General features: G+C 40.0%; 2 long non-coding RNA genes across 3 annotated transcripts in view; one reads left to right on the top strand and one right to left on the bottom strand.

The window, feature by feature from the left end:
* Positions 1-26,522, top strand: part of LOC120406780 — a 58,147-nt gene that overhangs the window by 16,739 nt on the left and 14,886 nt on the right. The gene's annotated exons all lie outside the window — the stretch shown is intronic.
* On the bottom strand, positions 11,822-26,511 carry LOC120406778. Of its 2 annotated transcripts, none has more exons than XR_005599574.1 (4): positions 26,399-26,511; positions 20,713-20,872; positions 15,479-15,547; positions 11,822-13,271 (listed from the first exon to the last, which is right to left on the bottom strand). It is a non-coding gene; the product is annotated as an uncharacterized LOC120406778 (long non-coding RNA). The 2 variants fall into 2 exon arrangements; XR_005599575.1 differs by lacking the exon at positions 26,399-26,511 and adding an exon at positions 20,967-21,093.

Genomic DNA, 26,522 nt, shown 5'->3' on the forward strand with positions numbered 1-26,522 from the left:
GTTGTTAATAAGTGGCTGATAAACTATAAACAAATTATCCTGTTACTATTCTCTTACTAGAATTACGCAAAACTAGACTGGACAAAACATTTCAGAATGAGCAGTATAAACCACCATATGGCAGGGGAATGGATTGGATAACCTAAGAGGTCTTTGCTATGCTGTTTGTAATTTTATAATCTACTTTGCCAGTATTTTACTTTTCTCAACAGATGCACAAAATATTATGATCTAGTTGTGAAAGCATGTTGGAATATTATATTGCCAAATAATTGCAATTACCAGTTTAAAATCATATTTCAATAATCTGCCTCAACCTGAGTACACTCAGTGTTTTCCAGATCAGAATGACTAATACCCAGGCCAATAATTCTCTTGGGATTCTCATTAATTTCATAATAGACAAAGATAATTTCACATATATTACAAGTTGTCATTAGAGTGACAAGAGAAAAAACATGGGAGGATGTTTTTAAATAACTACCAGGGCAAATATACAGAACAGGAACAAGAAATTAGTACCAAAGATACCATGAGCAGGTAACTAGAGACAACCAATTTATACTGAGATAAAATATTTCAGAATTCATCCAGGGAAGGATTTCCCACAATACATGATTGTGCTCCCCATCCTGTGAGAGATTCCAAGGGCAGCAGAGCTGTCATGGAGACAGCTATGGGCCAGAGAAAACAGGCAGGTAGGGCAGAAAAATGGCTTTCAAACTGATGGCCCTCACCTATGCTGAATCCTGCAAGAAGCACAGAGATCTAAAAGGATCTTCAGATTCTTTGGGTTGATCTCTCTTCCTGTTCTGAGGTGGGGGAACTCATCCCCCCAAAAAAGCAGTCCAGGTAATATCACCAGTGTAGATTGGCAGCATTCCCTTGCCTCTACAAATGAATAATCCATGATGTATTTAGTTCAATATGGGGAGAACATAATTCAGTGTCTGTGGTAGAATGGCATAATATAATGCTGGTCTAGTAAGCATCAACAGGTCACCACTGGCTGAAGGAAGGGGCAATGACATGAAGTATGGCTGTCTTCCTGGCCAAACTTCCAGCTTGTTCCCTCCCCAGATGTATAGCCTGATCCCTGCAGATCTTCTTCTTCTAGACTTAGTTCCATCTATATGGGCTTGGCTCTTTTAGTCCTCCTCCTCCATTCCACTCTGTTTTAAGCAGTTCCTCAGAAACTTTGCAGCTATCAAATCCTTTTGTATAACATTCATTCATCTAGATTTGGGTCTTCCAACACTTCTCTTACCCCCTCCCCCACTTCTAAGTTTAATACCCTGTTTCCTATATATTCTTCCTATCTTCTTTTCACATGCCCAAACTACTGAAGCCTGGATTCCTTTGGCTTTTCTATAATTGGTACCATCTTCACACTTCCCCTAATTCATTCATTCCAAACATGGTCTATCCTTATAAAGTCAAGCATCCATCTTAGCATTTTTATTTCTACTGTATTCAAGATCTGCTCCATCACAGAATCCAAGGCCAGAAGGGACCAACGTGATCATATACTCTGACCTTATGTATAATACAGGCCACAGAACTTCCCCAAAATAATTCCTAGAGCACATCTCTTGGAAAAACATCCCATCTTGTTTTAAAAATTATCAGTGATGGAGAATCCACCTTGGCCTTTGGTAAATTGTTACAGAAACAGGTGGGCACTCTGAAATTAGCACATGCTGGAAATGACTTTTAAATTGTTCAAATGGTTAATCGCCCTCACTGTCAAAAATGCATATCTTATTTCCTGTGTGAATTTGTATAACTTCAACTTTTAGTCACTGGATCATGTTATACCTTTCTCTGCTAGATTGAAGAACCCATTATTAAATATTAGTTCTCCACATACATACTCATAGACTGTAATCAAGTCACCCTCAACCTTCTTGTTAAACTAAATAGATTTTGTTCCTTGAGTCACTCTCTCTAAGGCCTGTTTTCTAATCCTTTAGTCATTCATGTGGCTGTTCTCTGAATCTTCTCCAATTTATCAACATCCTTTTTGAATTGTGGGCACCAGAACTGGACAAACTATTCCAGCAGCAGCTGCACCAGTGCTAAATATAGAGGTAAAATAACATCTCTGCTCCTAATTGGTTTTGTGATGACTGGGAAAACTGCATGGTGAAGTGCCTGCTGGGTGCAAAAGTTGCAGATCTCACTAGACATCTAGACAGATGTCTGTGCGGTGCTGGGGAGGAGCTGATGGTCATGGTACATGTAGGTGTCAATGACATAGGGAAAGGTAGGAGAGTAGTCCTGGAGGCCAAATTTAGGCTGCCAGATAAGAGATTTAAGTCCAGGACTTCCATGGTAACATTCCCTGAAATGCTTCCAGTTCCATGTGCAGAGCCAAAAAGTTAGGCAGAACTGCAGGGTTTCAATGCGTTTATGAGATGATGCTGTAGAGAGGAAGGTTTTAGGCTTATTAGGAACTAGGGAACCTTTTGGGAAAGGAGGATCGTATAACAGGAAGAAACCAAACTGAAGTCAAACTGCTGGCATGTAAATTTAAAAAAAATGCAGAAGATTTTTTAAATGAATGGCTGGGAGAAAGCTGACAGGTGCCAAGGAGCACTCAGTATGGGCGGAGGCAACACTTAGGGATGAATTTATTGAAGGGAAAACTCTATTCTTAGTAAAGAGGATAAGAAAGAAGTTGGTAAAGTACAGGTAAAAGCTAGTGAGAAACAAATCAATCATAAAAGTGTTCCATTTAAATATAACACGAAGGCAAGCAACTAAATATTGACAAAATGTACAAGTGCTTATATACAAATGCTAGAAGTCTAAATACTGAGATTGGTGAACTAGATAGAGTGCCTGTAATTAAATTGGGATATTGATATAATAAGGCATCACAGAAACTTGGTGGAATGAGGATAATCAATGGGACACAGTAATACCAGGTTGCAAATTTATATAGGAATGACAAAATAAGCTGTGCTAGTGGGGGAGTGGCACTATATGTGAAAGAAAAATATAGAATAAAAATATAGTAAAAAATCTTAAATGAATCAAAAAGTACACTAGATTATCTATGGATAGAAATTCCATGCTTGAATAAAAAGAGTATAACACTAGGAATATACTACCAACCACCACACCAGGATGATATGGTTATTGTGAAATGCTCAGGGAGATTAGAGAGGCTACAAAGGCAGATAATGACATAATAATGAGGAATTTCAACTATTCTCATATTGACTGGTTATACATCACCTCAGGATGGGATGCAGAGATAAAATGTCTAGACAACTTAAATGTCTGCTTCTTGGAGCAGCTGGACCTGGAACTGCTTGTTCTGGAGGCAATTCTTGATTTAGTCCTAAGTGAAGCACAGCGTTTGGATCAACAAGTGAATATAGCTAAACCACTTGGACACAGCAACCATCATGTAATTAAATTTAACATCCTTGCAGGGGGGGAAATTCCAAAGAACCCACCACAGTAGTATTTAACTTCACACAGGAAAATGCTAAAAGACAAAAACACCCTATAACCCAGGGGTTCTCAAACTGGGGGTCAGGACCCCTCAGGTGGTCGTGAGGTTATTATATGGGGGTCATGAGCTGTTTTTAAATATATTAAAAACATTTAATATATTTAACACCATTATAATTAATAATTATTATTTAATTATAATGGTGTTAAATATATTAAATGTTTTTAATTTATAAGGAGAAGGTCGCACTCAGAGGCTTGCTATGTGAAAGGGGTCCCTAGTACAAAAATTTGAGAACCACTGCTATAACCTGTGGGTGAACACTTTTCACAGAGCAATTGCTCTATATCTGATCTGTTGCTCCTCAAAGGAAACCTACACAAGACTTTCAAAAGATGAGCCTGAGAGGTTAAATTCATAACTCTGCTAGACACTGCAAATCATGGACTAAGAGACACTGGATTTATGGTTTATTACAACAATCTGTAATACACTCGCACCCCCCCACACACTTTTTTTTATGTGCTATGACTGCAGAGATGTTAACTGCCCACTCTATCTTTAATGGTCCCATAGAATACGTGCTAACTACTTATGCTAAACAATCTGTTCCACCTTGTATTTACCTATGACACTCACAGTACCTTTCCCAGACCTTAAGAAGAGCTCTGTGTGGCTCGAAAGCTTGTGTCTCTCACCAACAGAAGTTGGTCCACACCCCTTGTCTCTCTAATATCCTGGGACCAACACAACTACAATGCCACTGCACACATAATTTATAAGCATTTTACATAAAGTGCTGCATGAAAATGGATTTTTTTCACAAGACCTCAGTGTTATAAAATCCTGCTCCATTTTCACCAGCACAGTTCAGAAACCTCCCAGGTAAATAATTGAAGAATGTGTCTGTCCATATTTTTTAAACTCTCTTTCTTTCAATTATTTTTACTTCTGGAAGTAAATTAACACCCACACAAGAAATGGTCTCATCACTTTTAAAAACCCTTCAAGAAAAAGAAAGAGCACTGACAGAGATTTCTTTCTGCAACATTTAGCTGAGTATGCGATGCAAGCAGACATCTTTGAGAAGTGTGAAACTGCGGGTAGCTCTGTTCAGTTTGAGAGGATGCATGATAACATCTTAATACATTTTCTGTTAAAAAATAACTTAGAATAAAAGAAAAAGAATTTTCTGTCAGAATATATAATGCATGAATGACTAGTTTTGAGACACTGATATATAAATTATACATAGCCTTTTAGATTCTGCAGCTATGTATTATTAATTAAAAGCTAAAGATCTTCATCTATGCTCAAGATACACCCAGATATCTAGGCCACTTGAGTACATGTTGTAACGGTGGGAATTAAATAGCAGTTGACAGAATGCGATAAAACTGTGCTTTGTCACTTTTGGCCGTATTTCAATATATGACATGTCCAGCACCTCCTTTCACCACAGTGGACAGCAGTTGCTTGCTTTTGAGGACTGGACAAGAGTGAAATTGATATTTTAATTTTCTTACCAAGGAAAAGAAGAAACATTTGTATCACATTGTCTCTGCATTATATAATTTCTCAAATGTCATATACTGCTCTAGGAGATATTTTTTCTTTACAATAGATTTTAATGTATTTTATGGATTCTGTGGCTCCCCATTAGATCCTTTCCTACGTAGGGGTTCAGAGGACAGCTGATGAAGACAATCATAATTATCTGATATTCCTTATAGCTGAGCTTCTGAAGTAAAAATTAAAGAGATACATAACAAAGCATACAAACCTGCAAGCCACAGTCAGCTACTATGCTCTTTTATGTTAAGATGTCAACAGACTTTCATTGCTGGCTAAGATGTTGGTTAGTGATTATAGAGCAGTATTAAAGTGTGTACTAAGGGAATGCCGACTGCCAGTGGGGTTTTTTGTACTGTAATCTGAAGAGGATGTGCTCAAATCATCAGGCAGCATTAAATTCATCATGTAAAAGAAGATATAATTAAAGCAAATAGTCACATTTTAACAATCTGCAAATATGCTGCCCATTTCTTCAATGTATACTTGTTTAAACACATATTGAACTCCTTAAGTATTCAGAGTACAGAGGCTCCCAAACCTGCTGATGTAGTATATATCATGTATTATTTTTTAGTACAAAAACTCTTTCTATCACATAGAAACTTTGTTTTTACTGTTGGACTCATTCATGCTATGCATCTCCTACAAAGGGGTATGAACCACACACAAAAAGAATGGCAGATATTGCCAGATACAAGCAAATGCAAAACACAAAATAACACTTTGCAGACTAAGTTGGGAGTTAACCATCAGACATAGCCAAAGCTGTTCCTCTGGAGCCAGGAACATGATTCTTTGAGGGGCTCAGCACCCTCAAACCCTGCAAAATTCAGCAGACGTTTAGGGTGCTCTGTGTCTCAGAGGAATGAGCCCAAAATTCTGTTTAGAATTAGGGAGGTTGTTTTAGAAGTTATTTATGTCTCAAAATTGATCTGATCCCACCTTCCTTACTCAGGCAAAACGCCCACTGACTCAAGTGGGAAATTTGCCAGAGGAAGAATCAAGATCAAGTCCATAAAATGCACCTAAAAAAAGAGAAAAGAGAAGAAAGATTTAGATTAAAGGAGGAGGCAAGAATTGTTCTTGTGTATGTGAAGAGTTTACAGTACCTTGCAACTTTTTCTTTACTGGATTTTGCTACAGCATGGAAATTTAAGCTTCGCTCTAAGCATTGTGTACGACTTTTGCAATTAAGTTGCAGATGAAAAAGGGAAAAACTCTTTGTGTAGATTTTTTTGCAAGTTTGATTGAAATGACAGAGGTCTAAAAAATAAAACTAATAAAACAGTATTAAGTATTTATTAGTTAAAAAAGGCAAAGGACATTTCAATACTCGTCTTCCAGCAGAGGGAAGGACATAGGATCTGTATGCTTAGTAGCATCTTGACCCATTTATAATAAATACTTCACTCCATGGAATCTGCTTCCGGCAAATGTGAATGATTTCCATTAATTTTGTATTAGTGGTGAGAAGGTAAAATGAGTGCCATCTGTTTTGAGGTTAGTCAGTAAATTGGTTTTTAAAATAACCATTATAGTATGATGTGCAATTATGAATAAGTGAAGATTCAAATAAATAAAAAGAGTACTGTTGTGTTTTGTAATGCTCTCTGTCCTGGAAGTAACTGTCTCACCGAATCACTCATTATATGCGGACACATTGTAGTGAATTGGCTCCTGTGTGTATGAATGGTCATCACAGGAATATCCAAATTAATTCTCTTCTAGCTGAATAAGCCCATCACGACTTCTTGAAAACCATGTGAAGAAGAAAAGGACTTTTTTACTGTGTCAAACCATGCTGGGATGGCTGCTAGGATGCAAGTCTGTAGAATTTTTATTTTCTTAGAGAAAGTTGATTTAGAGGTTGCTAAAAGTGCTGCACTGACAGCTATGGCGGTCCTCTTGTCCTCAAAACAGGCACAGTAAAAGTAGCAATGTTAGAATCATCCCAGAATGCTGTGTAAATGCACCTAACACTGACCCTGATTGAACTTATGGCCTTGGCCTCTCTGCTGAGCCTGCCAACAAAAATGCCTCTTAGCACTTACTGTAATAATGATCACTGTGGTGGGGCACCTGAGTTAGGAAGCCGACTGAGATAACCAACTCATTTCACATACTCTAGGGCTACCAAACGGTTGTCATATACTTCCAAATCACTATTGAGTTGGACTGGTTTCAAACTAAAGACCAAGAGATGAAAAGGCTGTGTATTGCATTCCTAAAGATATGGTTGATTATGACCATTTTAAAGAGAAATATAACAAAATCCCTGGAAATACTATAAAAATGTAAAAAACAAATTTCCTCCAAAATAATCTTTATTAATCCCATGCAAGGACAAATAAATAAAAAAGTGTGTGTGCTTTTATAAACAATGGCCAGTTTTGAAAAGTGGAGTTGATATGTTTGAGCAGCTCTCTGGCCTTTCTAGTCTGAGGTTTTAGAGAAAGGCAAACTGCTTCTCCCACTCATCTGTAATGCACATAGTCAAGATAGTGCTTAGGGGTCTGTTTCTATAAGGATACATGTCTGCTGGTCTATGTCTGCATAGAAAAGTCATGGAAAAAAGGAAATTAAAAACAATAAATGAGTAATTTTTCATAATATGAAAGGCCTTGAACATGGAATAAAATTCTTCCACAGTACACATGATACCTTCTTTATGACAAGTGAAACTTAACTCCTTATAGGGAATTCAATTCCTGTTACGGCCCCAGTCCTGCAACCATATCTGCAATGAAAGACCCTTGTGGAGCTCAGGATATAGTATCTGTCTGCATGAAACCAATTGGGGCCTCTTGTCTTCTTTTGTGTTGCTGTACAGTCATTAGTGAGCCTCATCTCTCTGTTAACCTATGCAGCCCAGCATTTAACTTTGCAGCGTTCAGTGATCTCTGATCAACTTTTTTACAACACATTCACCCATCAGTCATTCTCTCACTCAGAAATCCTAAAACAGCAAAGGTCAAAGAGTTAAAAAACAAACTCATATTCAATTAAATCTGTAATTAATCTGCCAGGAGGGATAGCTCAGTGGTTTGAGCATTGGCCTACTAATCTCAGCATTATGAGCTCAATCCTTGAGGCAGCCATTTAGGGATCTAGGATTAAAAAAAAAAATAAGTGCCATGTACAGTACTTGGTTCTGCTAGTGAAGACAGGGGACTGGACTTGATGAGCTTTCAAGTTCTATGAGATAGGTATATCTCCATATATTATATTAAAAATCTAGTTCTCTCAGAAATTATGACAAAATTCAGCCTTTACCTGTTACCAATCCTTTGTGCCATCTGGTCTCCTCACAGCCAAGGATTCTATTAGAAATTATTTAAATACTTCTGTTGAGATTTGTAAAATCATGTTTTCCAAATAGTCATAATTAGTTTAAAGCCAGTAGGATTATCCACTAATGATATAAAGCTCAGTAGTCCTAAAACATCCATTGTCCAGACTGATTATATATTTTTTATTTAACCATGTTTATTTCTTCAGAAGTCTGGGAGATGCTAAACTTGGTCCCCATATTGTGAGCAGTGTAGGTGCATGTGAATCATTTGAATATAAAGTGACAATGACAAAAAGTTTCCAAAAGGAAGCTTTGTAATTTTGTGGCATATAAATGATACTATACTTAGTTAGCTATCAGCTTGTTAGTGCTATTATTTTTTCTGCCCAGGAAAAACCAAAATGCATACTTATAGTGCACAAAAATAGGATGAGATTCCAGCTTATATAGTTATAAAATATATATATTCATATGAAGTGTATATATAGGGCTACATTTTGATTTTAGGCACAGCCCTGAATAAGAGTATGTGTGTAAGCTACCAATCAAGGCCCAGCAGGGACTGTTTCTTACTATGTGTTCATACAGTGCTCAGCACAATGGAGCCATGATCTCAGTTGTTGCTATACTAATAACAAACAATAACAGCACAAGCCAGTAGTACCATTGTGATTTGGACACACTGTTAATTTACAATTAACTGAAATACTTTTCAAACACATATAATTAGACTGTGCAGTTCATTGCCACAAGATGTTATTGAGGCAAAGAACTTAGCAAGACTCAAAGATTGCTTGGACAGTGGTGGGGTACTGTCACACAGTACCCCACCACTGTCCCCCCACACAGGCAAGGATAGAGTTAATGTGGACTTGAGAGGTTAATGATGCTGCCTAGGTGCACTTGGATGGTGGGCCAGGCTTAATTAAAGGTGAAGCCCCATCTGGGGAAGGAGCTGGGTGGTGACTATAAAGAAGGAAAGTTTAGAGCAGAGGGAGTTGCAGGCAGGTGAGGAACAGAAGAGAATGGACTGGAACTCTACAGTCACTCTATGGGATTGGAGAGCTGACAGATGGGAAAGATCAAGGAAGAAGCCTGAGGGAACAAACTCTGGGCTCCTCAGATGAGTAGAGAAGGCTGTCAGGTGGCCAGAAGTGACACAGAACAGTCACTGGGGTGGAGCAGCCTCTGGTGGTGAGGCCTGATAAAAGGGCAGAATTTTCTCTTCCAGGGAAAGAGCCCTGGGATGTGTTCAAGTTGAGGAACAAAGCAGGTGAAACAGAGCAGCAGAGATGGATGAGAGGTCAATCGTGAGGAGGGCAAAAGTTGGGTTTATGCTTCTACTTTCAGTCTGAGATTTTGTTGGAGGATTTCAGGGGAGAGCCCTGTGAGTCCTGCTCCTGAGAGAACAGTGAACCTAGTGAAAAGGCCACGGTAGGAAGAAGCCCAGGGAGGTAGGAGGGATGAGCGGAATAGACAGACCTTGCCTGCTCACTACAGGGTCCTTGGGCTGGAATCCAGTATAGAAAGTGGGCTCCGGCTCCCCTACCAGCCACCGGAGAAGGTGGTGTGAAGCCCTGATAAAGGGGACAAGGACATCAAAGCCTTAAACTAAGAGGGCACAAGGAAGAAGATCAAAGACTTGTTGTACGGGCACTGGAGAGCTTATTTGTGGGAATTTGTTACCCCGCAAGGGATGGAACTAATCTGTGACCTGGCCAGAGAGGTGAATTACAAAATGAGTGGACCACTGCAGGACTGAAGTGACCATTGGCAAGGGAGTACTAGGCAGGACAGATTGGCTATGCTGTGCCCAGCTGTGAAGAGGAGTTCTAGCCATGAGTCCACTCGTCCACATGGACATCTGTATGGATAACAAGAATATCCAGAGTTATAATAGTGAATTCTAACAAATTGTGGAAGGGATATCAAAGTTATGACTCGGGATTTAAACAGAACGATTAGAATTTAGGATGATACCTTAATGGTAACAGTTTAACCCACTGCTGTTGAGTTTCTTTCACTTTCATTTAAAAGCTATAATGCTGACCACCGTTGGAGAGAACATAACAGACTAGATGGATCACTGGTCTGTTCCAGAATGGCAGTTTCTATATTCCACCCCTACTTGCTCCATGGTAGGGATAGTAATTTGCTGCTCCTATACCAGCAGCAAATCGTGATGCACCCAGCTAACATGTGCTGGCCAGAAAGTAGTAGGAATGGAGCTATGATTCTGTTCATTCCCTATTGACTCCTCACACACCAGTTCCAATATTCCCTTAAATCCCTAAATTATTCAATTTTTTGGAGCATATGCAGATCTGAAATCAGAGTACACAGGCACTAATGACTTTTCTTAGATGTGTTCCCATGCTCAGAATATATTCTGTACTGCTCACTAGTGATGTCGCACAAATTAGCATACTGCAGCTCTTTAGAGTTGGTTTTCTAAAAATTCATTTTGAAAACAGATTTTGGAAATACTACTGCAGCAGAATGCTTCTCAGCTGCAGCTGTGCAAAAGGGGCTCAGAGCTCAGAATACTAGAGGCAGTCCCAGCTCACATGGATTAGTGGTTATAATGCAAGTGATGTAGTAAAAGTTGCAAAGTAAATGCAGTCCATTATTTGCTTCTACCGTTTATAACAGTTGACGAAATAAAGGAGTTTGTTCCATCGATATCATGATCATATATGTATTGTGTATACATTTCAGTATAAAGACAGATAGCTAGATGTCAACGTATGTTGAAGGAATATGATAAAATACACAGCCAAAGGGTAATATGTATTTCTTATGCCTCATGACCACCGCAATGGCATTCTACTTCTAATCCACTTCCACTGGGATGACTCTGAGCAACTTTAAACACCTACCACTTTTTATTATTAATCAGCTATAGATTTTTTTCCTCCCCTTTGCTCCCTTTCCTCCATCCTCACCCCAGTTCTACAACTCTGAGATCCAGAATGGGGAATATGTAGATCTGAGCAGTGACTACTGTACAAACTGATCTCTTGTGAACCATCTAGGCTAGACACTGGCCGTACCAGATCACATCAGTGATCCCTTTAATTCAATATCCTGCCTCTGACTGATCAGGAATAAGTTGCGTCAGAGGAAGGTGCAAGAAACAATGTAATGGAATAGCCTGCCTACAGGTGAAGCTTCTTCATCCAGTTCTCATGAGCTAGTGGTTGGCTAATACCATTGGAAAGGGACGAGTCCCACCTCTTCAATGGGACACAGAGTCTCTAGCTCTGGAAGACCTACAGATAGCAGACCTAAAATCATGACAGTATGTATGAAAATGCTATTGTGGATCACTTTTAGAGGCTTGTAAAATTTTTGTCAGTCATTCTTCTCTCCCTCTGAGGCCATCGCATTTGGCCAAGCCCAAATTAAATCAGTGGAAAGACACTCATTAACTGCAGTGGATTTTGTATCAGACCCTTGGTCCTATGATAACTGAACCACCTGGCTTTAGCGGCAGAAGGATGCAAAATAAAAAAGGACTAATACATCTTTTTTAAATTCTTTAAGTTTAAAACATTTCTGAAGTAGTTTAGCAAAATACATGGCATATATAGTGTAATAGTTTTATTAGCAGTCATTTGTGATAACCTAACTATGCATGAGTAATGTTGCAATCCCCATTTCATACCAAAAAACCTTCATATCACAATACACCATCATGTATTTACAGGCCACATATTCTGAGACAATATTTATCAGAGCCATATGACAAATTGTATTTATAATGCATCTTTGGCTACCTATAACATACTAAACCTCTGGAGGAGCTTCAAAGACTTGCCATTAAAAAACTAAACAGAACCATCCCTCCCCTCCAAAAATCTCACTCCTGTTAGAAAAGTTTACTTCTCTCCTCACAAATGTGCAATTCTCTTACAGATACATTCACAAAAAACAAATAAATAAAAATAATAATAATTTAATGTTAGTTAAGGTTACTTCATCAATAAACAAAACCATACAATATTAGGCAATACAGTGTTAAGGATCAGAAAGTTGCAAAGTCAAGCACTCAAGTTAAAAACTCCATTCTGAACCTCAAGCTACCAATAAAATTCATAATGTGAAAATGCTGGAGGGCCCAAGAGATAATCTGATTATACAAACATGACAAGTGCCAACGAATATGAAATTGAAGCGCTGAGTTAATAAGTTTTTCAATTAACTTCTTGCCTTTTTTTTCATTTAAAGCTGTTGCTTTTATTATAAGTGGATTGCACTGCTTTATCAAGACAGCTGTGAAGCAAGTAGGCTCCAAAACCTATATTACATAGTAGGGATCAAGAGAGCTTCACTTACAATGTTTTGTGTTGGGGAAAAATAAATAAATAGAGGGCAAACACTTCAATGGTCTGTTTGATACAGAGGAGCGAATAGAGGGATTTTGTGGTACACAGCAGCTGCACAAAGGAGCATGTAGATGAGAGGTTGTTGCTTGCATCCTGTATGTACATGTACATCTATTCATGTGGCCACACAGACACCAAACTATGCAACTCATTAGTTCTTCACTGTATAATGGGACTACAGGGCCATGTTGTCAGACCCCAAAGATATAGACTTGTATTCAACAGGTTTAAGACTCTTTTCAACAGGATCGTGTTCCTTCACCAAAGCTGCTGTGAGTACTTTTATTACTAGGATTTATCAACAGCTGAAGATGCCACTTGTCTCTTCTGTACACAGTACTTGAATTCATCTCGGCCATGAAAGGACTTCACATGGAACTACATCCATTGACAACCGATGGTATCGATATTTTTCCTCATGCAGTTTTAAGAAGACTTGGTCTCCATGTTTATGCTTGTGATGCCATAGGGCTTCATTCCCATAGTTAAAGAAGAAACCCTGAGACATCTTAGATTTGGCATCTCTCAGCATCACATCCTTACTAGGGCCCTGTGAGAATGAATATTTATCTGTGAGGCTGTCAGCATTGTTCTGATATGTTGACCCATAAGCAGTATCACCAGCCCCAACGTTCAAAAATCATGAGACTGACTTAAAAATTGTGAAATTAAAAAATAATATCAATAAATGTTGGTGTCACAGAGTACGCCACTCACTGCTAGGCTGGCACCTCTTCCAGACCGCTCTTGGGATTAGCTAATGAGATCAACAAACCCTTCCTGCGGTTGCACACCATCACTCCATCTCTCTCACTCTCTGGTCTGCAGCCCCTTTCGTGCTCCAGGAACCACAGCATCCTCTTTGTGGTGTTCCCCCATTCCAGGGTGTAGTCTTTCAAAATCTCTGTCGCTCCCACAATGACCCAAGCAGTTATTCAGTTCACTGCCCCACCAGTGCCACTACCTCAGTGGTGGGTAGGGGAACCAGGCCCTGCCCTTTACACTCCAGATTCCAGTCCAGGAACCCTACAACATACAGCCAGGATCTGTTCGGTCCCCAACCGTGCTGCTTACTCCCTAGGTCGCTTCCTAGCTCAGCACTCACTCCTCTCTGGGGTTTGCCAGCCTTTCTACTCCCTCCGTCCAGTGAGCAACCATAGGCTATTTGTTGCTGTAGCTCCCAAACACAGCTCCCTTCTCCCAGGGAGTGACTGCAGACTACCTCCCTAATTTTATAGAAGCCCTGCCTTTTCCTGCTTCCCCTAATAAAGACTTTCCTCTCAGCCTTCAGCCTAATAGATTAATTGGCCCATCTGGCCTCCATTAACCCCTTCAGGGTGAATGTAGGGTGGAAACCCTGTCACAGCTGGATTCTTGGCTTCTGAACCTTTAGGGTGCCACCATAAGTATTAGAAACATACTTTAAAAAAAGCTGCTATTCTTATGCAGTCTACAAATACTAGGAGTTGAAGCTTTAAGAAAAACCCCAAGTATAGCAAGACTTGCAATAAACTCATGAGTTAGCAATGCTGCATAAGCAATTAAGCTGAGCCTACTCCAGTCACTCACATGGGGGTCATACTCAAACGGGAGTTGTTCTATAGCTAGTAAGAGGTAGTGTAGGAATTTTTTTGGGGGGGTAGACTTCTCTTAGCACTTAGTACTGCTCTTTTAGTCTATTCTTTTGTAGCTGGTAGGAACCAGAAGACATATGCTTTAAATTATATAGTATCCCAAAAGCTTGGAATTCATAACTGGCAAACTGGTCCATTTCAGTGGGTATTTCTTCTAAATTGAGAAACCATGCCTTATAATGTTTCTATGACCTGTGACAATTTTTCTGATTATCTGTGACAGTTCTATTGTCATCCCACAGTTCCTGAAGGATGAAATATTAGAAAATATAAATGAAGGACCTCAGGACCTCACAAAATTCTGGGAGTGAGCCTGAATGTGATTGTGATGAACTAGCATAGGGCGGGTCCTAAAGTGCCAGGTGAAAACATGCAAGTCCATGACACAACTCAACAAACCTCTCATACCCACAGCATTCACTGAGAGGCCTTGGAAAAGAATAGCACAAGATGTGTGTGAAGAAAAGGGACATACTTATCTAGTAGCCACTGGTTATTTTTCTAGACTTGAAGAAATTCTACACACTAGACTTCATATGACTGCACAGAAGCCACAGGCTGGATATGGGATCCCTGATAGGTACCTGTTTATTAACAGTACAGGTGACCTGTGGTCTGTATAGATGGCCCAGGTGTCTTTTTGTTCTCCAGAATCCCCATAGGCTCAGGTACAGAATCCAGGTCCCATTTTTTCCCCATTATGACTTTTGGATAAAAGTCTACGGTTACTAGAATAACAATGTTTAAGTTTATATGATTAGCAAGATGCTTCCTTGATCTTTTTCCAATATAGTTACCTGAGGAAATTTTATAATTTGTTCTGAAGAAGAGTTTCATAAATCTTATCCATTTAATAAATTTCAGCTTGACATTTCACAGACCTGTTTGTAGGACATGGTTCAAAGTTCCACTTTTTTATTTGTTTATATAGCATGCAGACATAAAATAAGACCAGTCTCTTTCCCAAAGAATTTCTAATCTAAGCACCTTATCTAAATCCTACTGTGGTCAATGGGAGTTAGATCAGGCACAATATAAAAACAAAGTGGTGGAATGAATCAGCCATTACTATTTTATACTATTTACCCTTTTTAATCTTGTTATATTAATTCTGACTAGTTACCTGATTATTGTAATTTAGCACTTGTCTTGCTGCCTCCATGCACTTTATCCTTATATTTCTCTCTCTCTTCTCCATGTTCAAGAAATAAAACAAACAGAAAATCAAGCCTGATTGTCATGCAGCTTCATGTAAAAACTTGCTATGAAATACTGTGACACTCTGTACCTCGGGGGAACACCCCCATGTTCATCCTTATAAAATGATTGTGTGGTATCCAATGCAAAGTTTGTCATGTTGGGTGTATTTGGAAGGCTCATGATGCACTGAGCTGTAGTAAGGTTATAGGTTGTAATTTCATGTATATAGTTATGAGGCTGAAAATGTGCCTTGTGGTTTAAAACAAGCTCAGGGAAAACACTCCAGGAACAGAGGGGTGTTCACACCACATCAGGGCATGTATGGGACAAATCCAGCCCAGCCTCACAGTAACAAAGGACACTGGCCTAGTCAGCAACAAAGGATCTGTTGGACTCTCGAGTGAGTCACCTCCCTTCCCTTGGTCAGTTTGGGACTATGATGAGGTAATGCTCACGTGACTCTGAAGGGCAGGAGGACAAAGCCAAGAGAAAAGAAAGGACATGATAAAAGGGAGAGACGTTTGTCATGCTCATCCTATCTCTTCCACCTCTATCTACAAACACCACCACCAAGCGACTGAAGCACTGATCAAAGGGAAGAGCCTGGCTGAAGGGCAACCAGCCAGCCTGTGGTGAGAAGCATCCAAGTTTGGAAGGGCACTGAAAGTGTTAAACTCAGCTTAGAATGTGTTTTGCTTTTATTTCATTTGACCAAATCTGACTTGTTGTGCTTTGATTTATAATCACTTAAAGTCTATCTTTCGTAGTTAATAAATTTGTTTGTTTATTCTACCTGAAGCAGTGCGTTTGGTTTGAAGCATGTCAGCGACTTCCCTTGGGATAACAAGCCTGGTACATATCAATTTCTTTGTTAAACTGATGAACTCATATAAGCTTGCAGCATCCAGCGGGCATAACTGGACACTGCAAGACGGAGGTTTCTGGGGTTGTGTCTGGGACCGGAGATATTGGCTAGTGTCATTCGGTTGCACAATCCAAGCAATGGCTGGCCAAAAGTGCTCACTCACGTAGCTGGGAGCAGCTTACATGCTAGAGGCTGTGTGTGAACAGAGCGGGAGTGGGGGGTTCTCACAGCAGAGCAGGGTAAGGCTGGCTCCCAGAGTTGAGGATTGGAGTGACATAGCAGATCACCGGTCCAGATAACACCAGGGGAACATCACAAATACACAAGGCACTTTTCTTGTGGTCCACAGTCCATACATAAATATTTAAATAATTTTTCCTTTGTCAATCTCATGGTCTTTCTAAAACTCACAAGAAAGTATGGGCTTCTTTGGGTGGTGAACTTTAACACCTGGCAATAATAGACAGATTTTCACAAACCTAGGTGGAACCTAGCAGCTACATCAGCGAACAAAAGGAGAATGTTGTTCTTTAAAAAAAATGCCTAGTTTTTTCCCCACTTCAGCTGGATATCATTGGATATACTGGCCATTAGCCCAATTGAACACTTGCACAGTTAGTAGTTCTCTCTTGCTTTCCTTCCTTCAGAAATGGTAAAGGACTAATATGATCATCTACTCCAATAGCAGAGCTGTAAAATGAATGCAGGTCTCCTGACTCCCAGTCAGGTTGCAGCTCCACTGGACCACACAGTCAAATGTTGTTCTTATCTTTCTCCCTTTCCAGTCACTCCACAGTTTATCGTGGAGCTGTAGGATTGTGACATTATCTCTCAGTCTTCTCTCCCCACTCTCTCATCTCCCAACCACCATCCCCACTGAGGAAACTAATTAATCACCTGGGGTTAAACCTTCTCTTCTGTCAGAAAAATAGAATGGGTGAGCAAAAAGTATTCCCAAAATCCACAGGTCTGAGCTAGCAGGCCTACTGCATAGCCTTGCACTTAAGGCACAGGATTGGGGCTCAGGAAATGTGTTCAGTTCACAGTTTTGCTCCTTACTTTCTGTGTGTCTTTAGGCAAATCATGGAATAAGAAACTTTGTGCTCTGTCTATAAAACACAGATAATGATGCTTCCCTCCATCACAAGGTGGTTTTAAAGATAAATTCATTAATGGTTGAACTGGTCAGATACCACTGGTCTACAATTTTTGAGAAGTCGTCTGCTTCAGAGATAAAATGTGCTATTTATTATGTATTTTGATGTGCTGAATTCAAATATGACAATTAAAACAACTGATTGGCTACTGTTTCTAAGTTATGTAAGTTTTTACATTTTATGTCTATGTATATTGTGTAGATAGTAGAGTTTTAATCATAAATTGTAAACCTAGGTCTTTTCATGTGTTTATGGTTGCTTTACATGATAATATTTCACCTGTCCTGTTTATGTAACACTTTAAAAATCAGCAAAAGGGTTATATAAATAAAATGTATTATGAAACAAAAGGCAAAAAACTATTATGTACATAGTTTAGTCCTATTCCGTGTCTACTCGGCGCTTCTTGGCTTGTCTCTTGTATTCATTAAATGGAGCATCTCTTGTCACTGTCCAGCAATAGTCTGCAAGCATTGATGGGCTCCATTTGCCCTGATAGCATTTCTCCATTGTTGCAATGTCCTGGTGAAATCGCTCGCCGCTCACTGCTCCGCAGTTCGGTGGAAAAAAATCTAGATGAGAGTGCAAAAAATGTATCTTTAGTGACATGTTGCAACCAAGGCTTTTGTATGCCTTGAGGAGGTTTTCCACCAACAACCTGTAGTTGTCTGCCTTGTTGTTTCCGAGAAAATTTATTGCCACTAACTGGAAGGCTTTCCATGCCGTCTTTTCCTTGCCACGCAGTGCATGGTCAAATGCATCATCTCGAAGAAGTTCACGAATCTGAGGACCAACAAAGACACCTTCCTTTATCTTAGCTTCACTGAACCTTGGAAATTTTCCACGGAGGTACTTGAAAGCTGCTTGTGTTTTGTCAATGGCCTTGACAAAGTTCTTCATCAGACCCAGCTTGATGTGTAAGGGTGGTAACAAAATCTTCCTTGATTCAACAAGTGGTGGATGCTGAACACTTTTCCTCCCAGGCTCCAATGACTGTGGGTAGTTTATGCACCTCAAAAGTTGTTTCATGTTGTCATAGGTTTCCTTCATATGGACTGCATGACCAACTGGAATTGATGGCAAAACATTGCCATTATGCAGTAAAACAGCTTTAAGACTCGTCTTCGATGAATCAATGAACAGTCTCCACTCATCTGGATCGTGAACGATGTTGAGGGCTGCCATCACACCATCAATGTTGTTGCAGGCTACAAGATCACCTTCCATGAAGAAGAATGGGACAAGATCCTTTTGACAGTCACGGAACATGGAAACCCTAACATCACCTGCCAGGAGATTCCACTGCTGTAGTCTGGAGCCCAACAGCTCTGCCTTACTCTTGGGTAGTTCCAAATCCCTGACAAGGTCATTCAGTTCACCTTGTGTTATGAGGTGTGGTTCAGAGGAGGAGGATGGGAGAAAATGTGGGTCCTGTGACATTGATGGTTCAGGACCAGAAGTTTCATCCTCTTCCTCGTCTGACTCAAGTGAGAATGATTCTGGTGCATCAGAACCGGCAGTCCTTCTCCGTGGGGTACTGGGCGTATAGCTGATGGAATGTTTGGATAATGCACAGTCCACTTTTTCTTCTTTGACACACCTTTCCCAACTGGAGGCACCATGCAGAAGTAACAATTGCTGGTATGATCTGTTGGCTCTCTCCAAATCATTGGCACTGCAAAAGGCATAGATTTCCTTTTCCTGTTCAACCACTGGCGAAGATTTGTTGCACAAGTGTTGCAGCATATGTGTGGGGCCCATCTCTTGTCCTGATCTCCAATTTTGCAGCCAAAATAAAGGTGATAGGCTTTCTTAACCATAGTGGTTATACTGCGCTTTTGTGATGCAAAAGTCACTTCACCACAAACATAGCAGAAGTTATCTGCACTGTTCACACAAGTACGAGGCATCTCTGCTCACTTTGGCTAAACAGAAATGTGTCCCTTTGCAAAATCAAACACTGACAAATAAGAGAGCACGACACTGTATGATTTCTAGAGCTGATATAGGGCAATTTGTTCAGCAGAGTGATGTAAGCTTCGTTATGATTGCATCATCCATGACTTCTAGGAATAACGTGATGCAATTCATATCATGTATGATGCAATACCAGCTTCAGATTATATCATTCATTGTTTTGCCTAAAAAGCAAGTACTGTCCAAACCCAGTCATAGATTTATTCATAGATCCAGTCAAAGATGTATTTTAGTCATTTCTGGTTTAAATTGAGATCCCTTCCCTTTATAACGCACTTATCCTCCGCTATTCCCAAGTCAAGGGTCGTATATACTGACCCAATAGCATAACTTGAAAACTAGAGCCAATCAACAATTTTAAGCATCATTTTCGTTCTCAGTGACCCAGAATTAGTAAAGTTTGACTACATTTATTTCAGAAGCATTTTGGCTGTAGAGCAGTGTACTATGTTAATGGAGGCTACTTGTTCCCTGTGGGGGAAATATTATGCAGCAATGGAGAAGTAGGATGGGTAAGCTCCATCAAAGCACACAGCCTACGGATCTGCAGGAAAATCTGCTTCCGTTCTGGCACATCATGGAGCTACTTGACCCTTTTCCATCAACAGCCCCTTTCAAAAACCATCCTGCCATTGACTCCGCTACTCCACATCCAGTTCCAGATACTGCAGATGACGCCAATCCTTCATAGTGCATTGTTCATATTTAGATGGACAAATTAATATATTTTTAAGACCAGAAAGGTCCATTATGATCATCTGGTCTGACCTGCATAATGCAAGCAAAAGGACCTCAGCCAATAACTTCTTCATCAGGCTCACAACTTCTTTTTGTTTTAATTATTGTTCCTTATTTCTAGAATTTATATATTTGCCTATGTGCTCAAAATTAAAATAATGGGTGTTTTCCATCTGTAACAGATAAGTCTGCGTCTTTTAAAACCATGGGCTGTTCAAGAGAAATTAGTATTGAAAAGCTATTTTCTTCTCTAGGTTAAGACTGTACATAGGTAAATCTGTGAAAATATCCTTCATTAGAAAACGATCTTCAGGGACTGTAGATCACATTTTTATGCTATTTACAAATACATGTAAAAGTATGTATTTTAATATTCTTACCTTAGAAGCAATTATTTTGTCCAAATCCAGCAAACCTTACCTGTACTAAATTCCAGTTGATTTCAGAGGCGGTGTCAATTTGAAGGTATTACAGGATCAGACCTGTTCTCTCTTACAGTGATCCAACAATCCTGTAATATTAGACAGCACCATAGTTGTCACAGTTCCCCCAAAACTCTGGATCTTCTGTAAAGCCCACTCTGTACAGAATTCATAGAAGATAATATAGTTCTGAATTCAACTTAATTGCATCTTTCTTTTTTGTACAAAATTGCAAGTTAGAAATCAATTTACCCTGAATTTGGCAGCCTGGCCCAGTAGATAGGGCGTGGCACCAGAAATTGAGAGACTTGGCTTTTCATCTTATTCCTGCCACAGACTAGCTTCGTGGCCATTTCGCTTCCTTCTGCCTCAGTATTCTTTAAAGTGAAAAGTAGGATGATACTTATTCTCAGTTGTATAGTATTTAGAAACTTAGAGGTGAAAAGTGCTTTGTAAGCATTAGCTATTTCAGTCCTGGTCCAAAATACCTTCTTGGTTGCTTCTTTCATTTTTACAAGATATTTTCTACTTCTAGTATTGTGCTATTCATCTCTAGCATTTGGTAATTTAACAAATTAATTCATCAAGGATCAAAAGCAAAGCATGATTCATTTCTTATATTCTTCTTCTTAAGGCCTAATCAATTCCCACTTAAGACAATGAAAGCCTCTCCTCTGACTTCAATGGGTGCTGGATTATGCTATTGTTATTACTTATAGTCAGAAAAATCAGACCATCTCTCTTTCTGTTATTACAGTTCCAAAATGGGTAATATCTTTTTCAAACCATAATTTAGATTTACTATATATATAAAAATGATGCACTGAAATCCAATAATTGTTTAGGCCCTGTACCTATTTTAAGAATGAATCCTACCTAGGGATACTTTTTAATCACTGTAAATACTGTCTTGGCTGGCATAACAGGAAGAATATTCAGTCTTACAAGCAAAAACCTATAAAACTTTCTATCCATGCCAATAAATTGTTCAGATATGAAGAAAAGTAATTTAACTGGGATAAACCATCTTGTTTCTTTTCTACTCGCAAAATTGATGCTCATAATTTTTATGATTATGCAGCATAAGGGGCCTATCAAGCAGCAGGGCCCAGATCCTCAAAGGTATTCAGATAGTTAGGCACAGGGACGTTAGGTGTCTAAGTACCTTTGAAGATCTCCATAGCCTTTTGACCTATTGTCTGTGCGTCAATCCATATAAATTAATAATTTCCAATGTGTAATCCACACAGGCCACGTATATTGGCTTTGCAGTTTTCCAAACAATTCACAAGGAATCTCAATCTGCTGCAGGAGCTTAAAGAATAAAGTACCCCAAGGAGCTGTCACAAGCTGCCCTTGGGTAGACGACTTTCCCATGCTGTACTATTCCCTTTTCTTAGTCAATCCATCTTCCCCTCTCGGTTCTCTGCAGCCCACAAGATTGAATCTATCCTTACAGCTAGGCGAACACTCTGCATTTTGTTATCACATGGAGAGACCGACAGACTTATCTCTTCTAAACATTGTAGTATTTTGCACCAGGGACAAGAATGGCCCTACATGAAGGATTGGAGAGGTAAAATGCACCCTAGGAGTTATGTGCTTCCATGGACAAGGAGCTTGAGACACTACTAGGCTGCTGCACTTGTACTCTCAGGCTCAGATCCTCAGCTGCCAGCTCTCAGTGCAGTTCAGCCTTTTGCCACCACTTGAGTGTACTTTCATCATTACAGCTGATTCGCCCTCCTCCCCCCCGCACCACAAAACAAGGGGGTGGTCAAGAAGAGGGAGGAGTGGCAACAGCTACTGACTGGTGGAGGAAGAGATACCCTGTGCTCAGGTAGGACCAACTAAACCTAGACCAGTCCTGGCAGATGTTTGTCCAACCTGTTCTTAAAAACCTCCAATGACAGGGATTCCCCTACCTCCATTGGTAACCTATTCCAGAGCTCAACTATCCCTATAGTTAGAAAGTTTTCCCTAATATCTAACCTAAATCTTCCTTGCTGCAGATTCAGCCTGTTAGTTCTTGTCCTACCTTCAGTGGACATGGAGAACAACTGATCACCATCCTCTTTATAACAGTCCTAATCATATTTGAAGACTGTTATCATGTTCTCCCCTCAGTCTTCTTTTCCCAAGACTAAACAAGTTGCGTGTTTTAAACATTTCCTCACAGGTTTTCTAAACCTTTTGTCATTTTTATTGCTCTTCTCTGGGCTCTCTCCAGTTTGTCCACATCTTTCCTAAAGTGTAGCATCCAGACCTGGATACAGTACAGTAAGTCCTCACTGTAGTTATGTTCCTGAAAAATGCGACTTTAAGTGAAACGATGTTAAGCTAATCCAATTTCCCCATAAGAATGAATGTAAATGAGGGGGTTAGATTCAAGGGAATTTTTTTTTGTTTGCCATACAGTACAGTACTATAGCGGGAGGTGCCCCTGCCTTACCCCACACAGGCACAGCCCACTGGCACTGGAGACAATGAGGTAGGCAAGGAGGCTGAAGGTGCTGTAGGCTTGGAGAAGCATGTTGCACAGCAGCAGTGGCAGCTTCCCCTACTCTGCAAGCACCAGGGGCGGGGCGGCTCCACCCTTGGCCCACCCACACCATCCCTTCCCCCAAGTCCTCACCCTTAACCCGCCTCTTCTCCCCCTTCCTCCTTTACTCCACACACCACGTCCTTGCTCCTCCCCTCTTCCTCCCCAGCCTCCTGCCTGCGGCAATCAGCTGGACCTTAGAATAAGTGTATATTTTCTTGATGTATAATGTAATAAATCCTCCCCTTTCATACTGCCTAATATATAGATAGATAAATATACATATACACACACTGTGCACATAATAGCCATTAATGTTCTGTATATTATATCTAATACCTATGTATTGGCTGACAAAGAGATCAGATCCACTGCAAGCAGGATCTATGAAGTACTTTTAAAGGACATGGTTCTACTTGGTCCGCCTCCATGCTAAAAATGCAGCTTTTACACTGTTTAGAATTCTACTATACCAACACAGCAGTTCAGGATTTGCAAGCTCAATCCTGCTGTTCTGACACCTGCAAAGAATCCCGGTGATTTGGCTCTTTTTCCCTATGCAGCAAATAAGAGTGAAGGAGACACTACTACTCTGTCTAGAAGAGCAAAGACTGGTGTTAATTTCTTCTTTCATTCATCTGGAGTACTGAATACATTTATTTAATATGATATATTACATCATGTGTGAGTTATCTGGAAACAAATTCAGCACTAATATAAATAGAGGGAACTTCACTGACTTCAGTGGAGATGCACCCTCTTAAACCAGGACTGAATTTGGCCCAGTGTATCAAATTAAGGTCATGGGATGTGTATGAAAAGAAAGCCCAGACTGCTAGATACAATGCAATATACTCTCTCTCTGATATTATTTTCCATATTTGTTAAGTGGTTTAAATGGTTTCAATTCTGTCAGATTATGCAATCAGATATAATTTACAAGAATTCTTCTTAATATCAAAATAGTATCTGAGCTATGAAAAACTCAGGATTGTAGTCTGCTCTTTGGTCTATGATTCATATTCAAGCAAAATAATTCCCATGTACTGTATATTATGATATATCATGGCAATATACAATTTTGAAACATTATAATCATTTTATAACATACTGTCTATGAGATTTTTGTTCACAAGAAACCTAGCAAGGTGTCATAGATTTTGGGCTGAACTGTGAATCTGTCAGCTCACAAACTGTTTGGAAACCAATGCAATACCTAGGTACAGTGTGATGGGTTGTGTATAGATGTTTTTCCTCAATTTTGAGTATCCTTTCTTTTCTAGTTCATTTACCTGCAACTTTTCCTTTCCTTAAAATGAAGAAGGGAATATGAACAATTATTAGGACCCTCAATTCCCTACTCGATACCCTAGCTACACGCCCACATAGAGCCTGGCCCAAAGATCAATAAAAATCAATGAAAAGATTCCCATTGATTTCAATGGCCTTTGCATCAAACCCACAGCTCTGTCAATGAGATTTGCATTTTCATATCAACAAACTCATTAATGTTTAGCCTAAAATAAAATTTGGAAGGAAGAATCCCACACATTTAGCTTTTAGAAGGCCTAAGAAAAAAATGGTTATCAACTTTGAAAAGCTCAACTGTGGTTCCTTCTGTTCCCAGTTTTGTTTGGCTCCATGAAGCCTCTTGTGTAGGAAAACAAACACCAGTTTGCCAGAGCCAAAACTACAGAAATCTGACTTCTGTCAATCATCCCAAGGTCTTCATATTCAATTGAAGAGTTGATATTTTTTAGTAAACTTTCAAATCTCCTCTTCTTTCTAACAGAAAAAAATATTATTGTGAAAGAACTGTATCTAATTCATATTGTTTGAGAGAGAGAGAATGCTATCAACTCCAGCTCAGTCAGAAACAATATATTCATTTTACTGCACTTGTGACTTAAATCAAATTCAAACTGGAGTCTCCAGGTATACTGAGCATGTTTTCCTTAATAATCTAATATTAAACTAATTCTCAGTGGAGATTAGAAAACCTGTATAAAAGTTAGACTGAAGAAAGCTCTCTTCTTATCTGGATTATGTAAAAGCTTTTTTAAAGGAAACACTGTGTGGCCATTTCTATTCACTCAGAGGGGAGAAGTGGTAGAAAGGAGAGAGAGGAGGGAAAAGCCACATCAAAAGTATCAGTAACAGCAGGAAAACTGAGATAGAAAAATAAATGAACGCTTGCAAGCAGTTTCAAAACTAATTGCTTTGATCTTTTCAAGAGTCCATGTTGTAGACTGAAAAGCTTTAAGTCAGCATATAATCCATTGCATGTATTTTGCAGCTGTAATACATCAACGTATTTGGGCACTAGGAAGAGAATAGCAAGGAATTATGAGTTTTAAAGGTTTGCTATTCAAACTTCAAAATTTGCAGTTTATGGTGCTCCACAAAAGAATGCAGTTCCAGACTCTGAGCTGTTTTGTGGAGTTGGCCTTTTGGGATAGGCAGATCCAGCAGCAGTTTCTCAGCCCCCAATCTCAGTGAGATCAGAGCCTATGCCCTGTAACTGACCAATAGATACTCTAGCTTCTTGCAACTGACCTCTGCTTACTGGACAGTGGCAGCAGAAAATCCTTAATGCCCTAGCAGCTGTGGGAGCTTATGTACAGGGAGTGGTCTGATTTGTGGGAGTTGCAAGGGTAGATTATTGTGACAGAGTGCTGAGATGTGACAGGTGGGTCATCAGAAGGAGAGGCTGGGGAGGTAAGGAACTAATTAGCGCTCAGCTGACTAACTTGATAAAAGCTGGGAAGGAAGTATTATAAGGGGCACATGATCATAGAATTGGAAGAGACCTCAGGCTGTTATCTAGTCTAATAGTCTCCAACCCTTTTATACCCAAAATCACTTTTTGAATTTAAGGGCAACACAGGCTCTACCCTGCCCCTTCCCCAAAGCCCCACTGTGGCTGAGGGGTTTGCAGTGTGGGAGAGGACTCTAGGCTGAGCCTGGGGCAGGGGGTTGGGATGCAGGAGGGAGTGAGAGGTGCAAGCTCTGGGAGGGAGTTTGGGTGCAGGAGGGGACCCTGGGCTGGGGCAGGAGGTTGGGGTGCAGGAGGGGATACAGGGTACTGGCTCTGAGAGGGGGTCAGGGCTGGGGCTTGGGTTGCAGGAGAGGCAGCACTTACCTCCGGTGGCTCCCGGTTGGCGGTGCAACAGGGCTGCCACTAAAGTGGTCTCCCTGCCTACTCCAGCCCCATGCTGCTCCCAGAAGGGGCCAATGGGCCCCGGAGGAGGGGGGTGGGGGTATGT

The sequence above is a fragment of the Mauremys reevesii genome, linkage group 5, assembly GCF_016161935.1.
Source record: "Mauremys reevesii isolate NIE-2019 linkage group 5, ASM1616193v1, whole genome shotgun sequence".
NCBI classification, from domain to species: domain Eukaryota; kingdom Metazoa; phylum Chordata; order Testudines; family Geoemydidae; genus Mauremys; species Mauremys reevesii.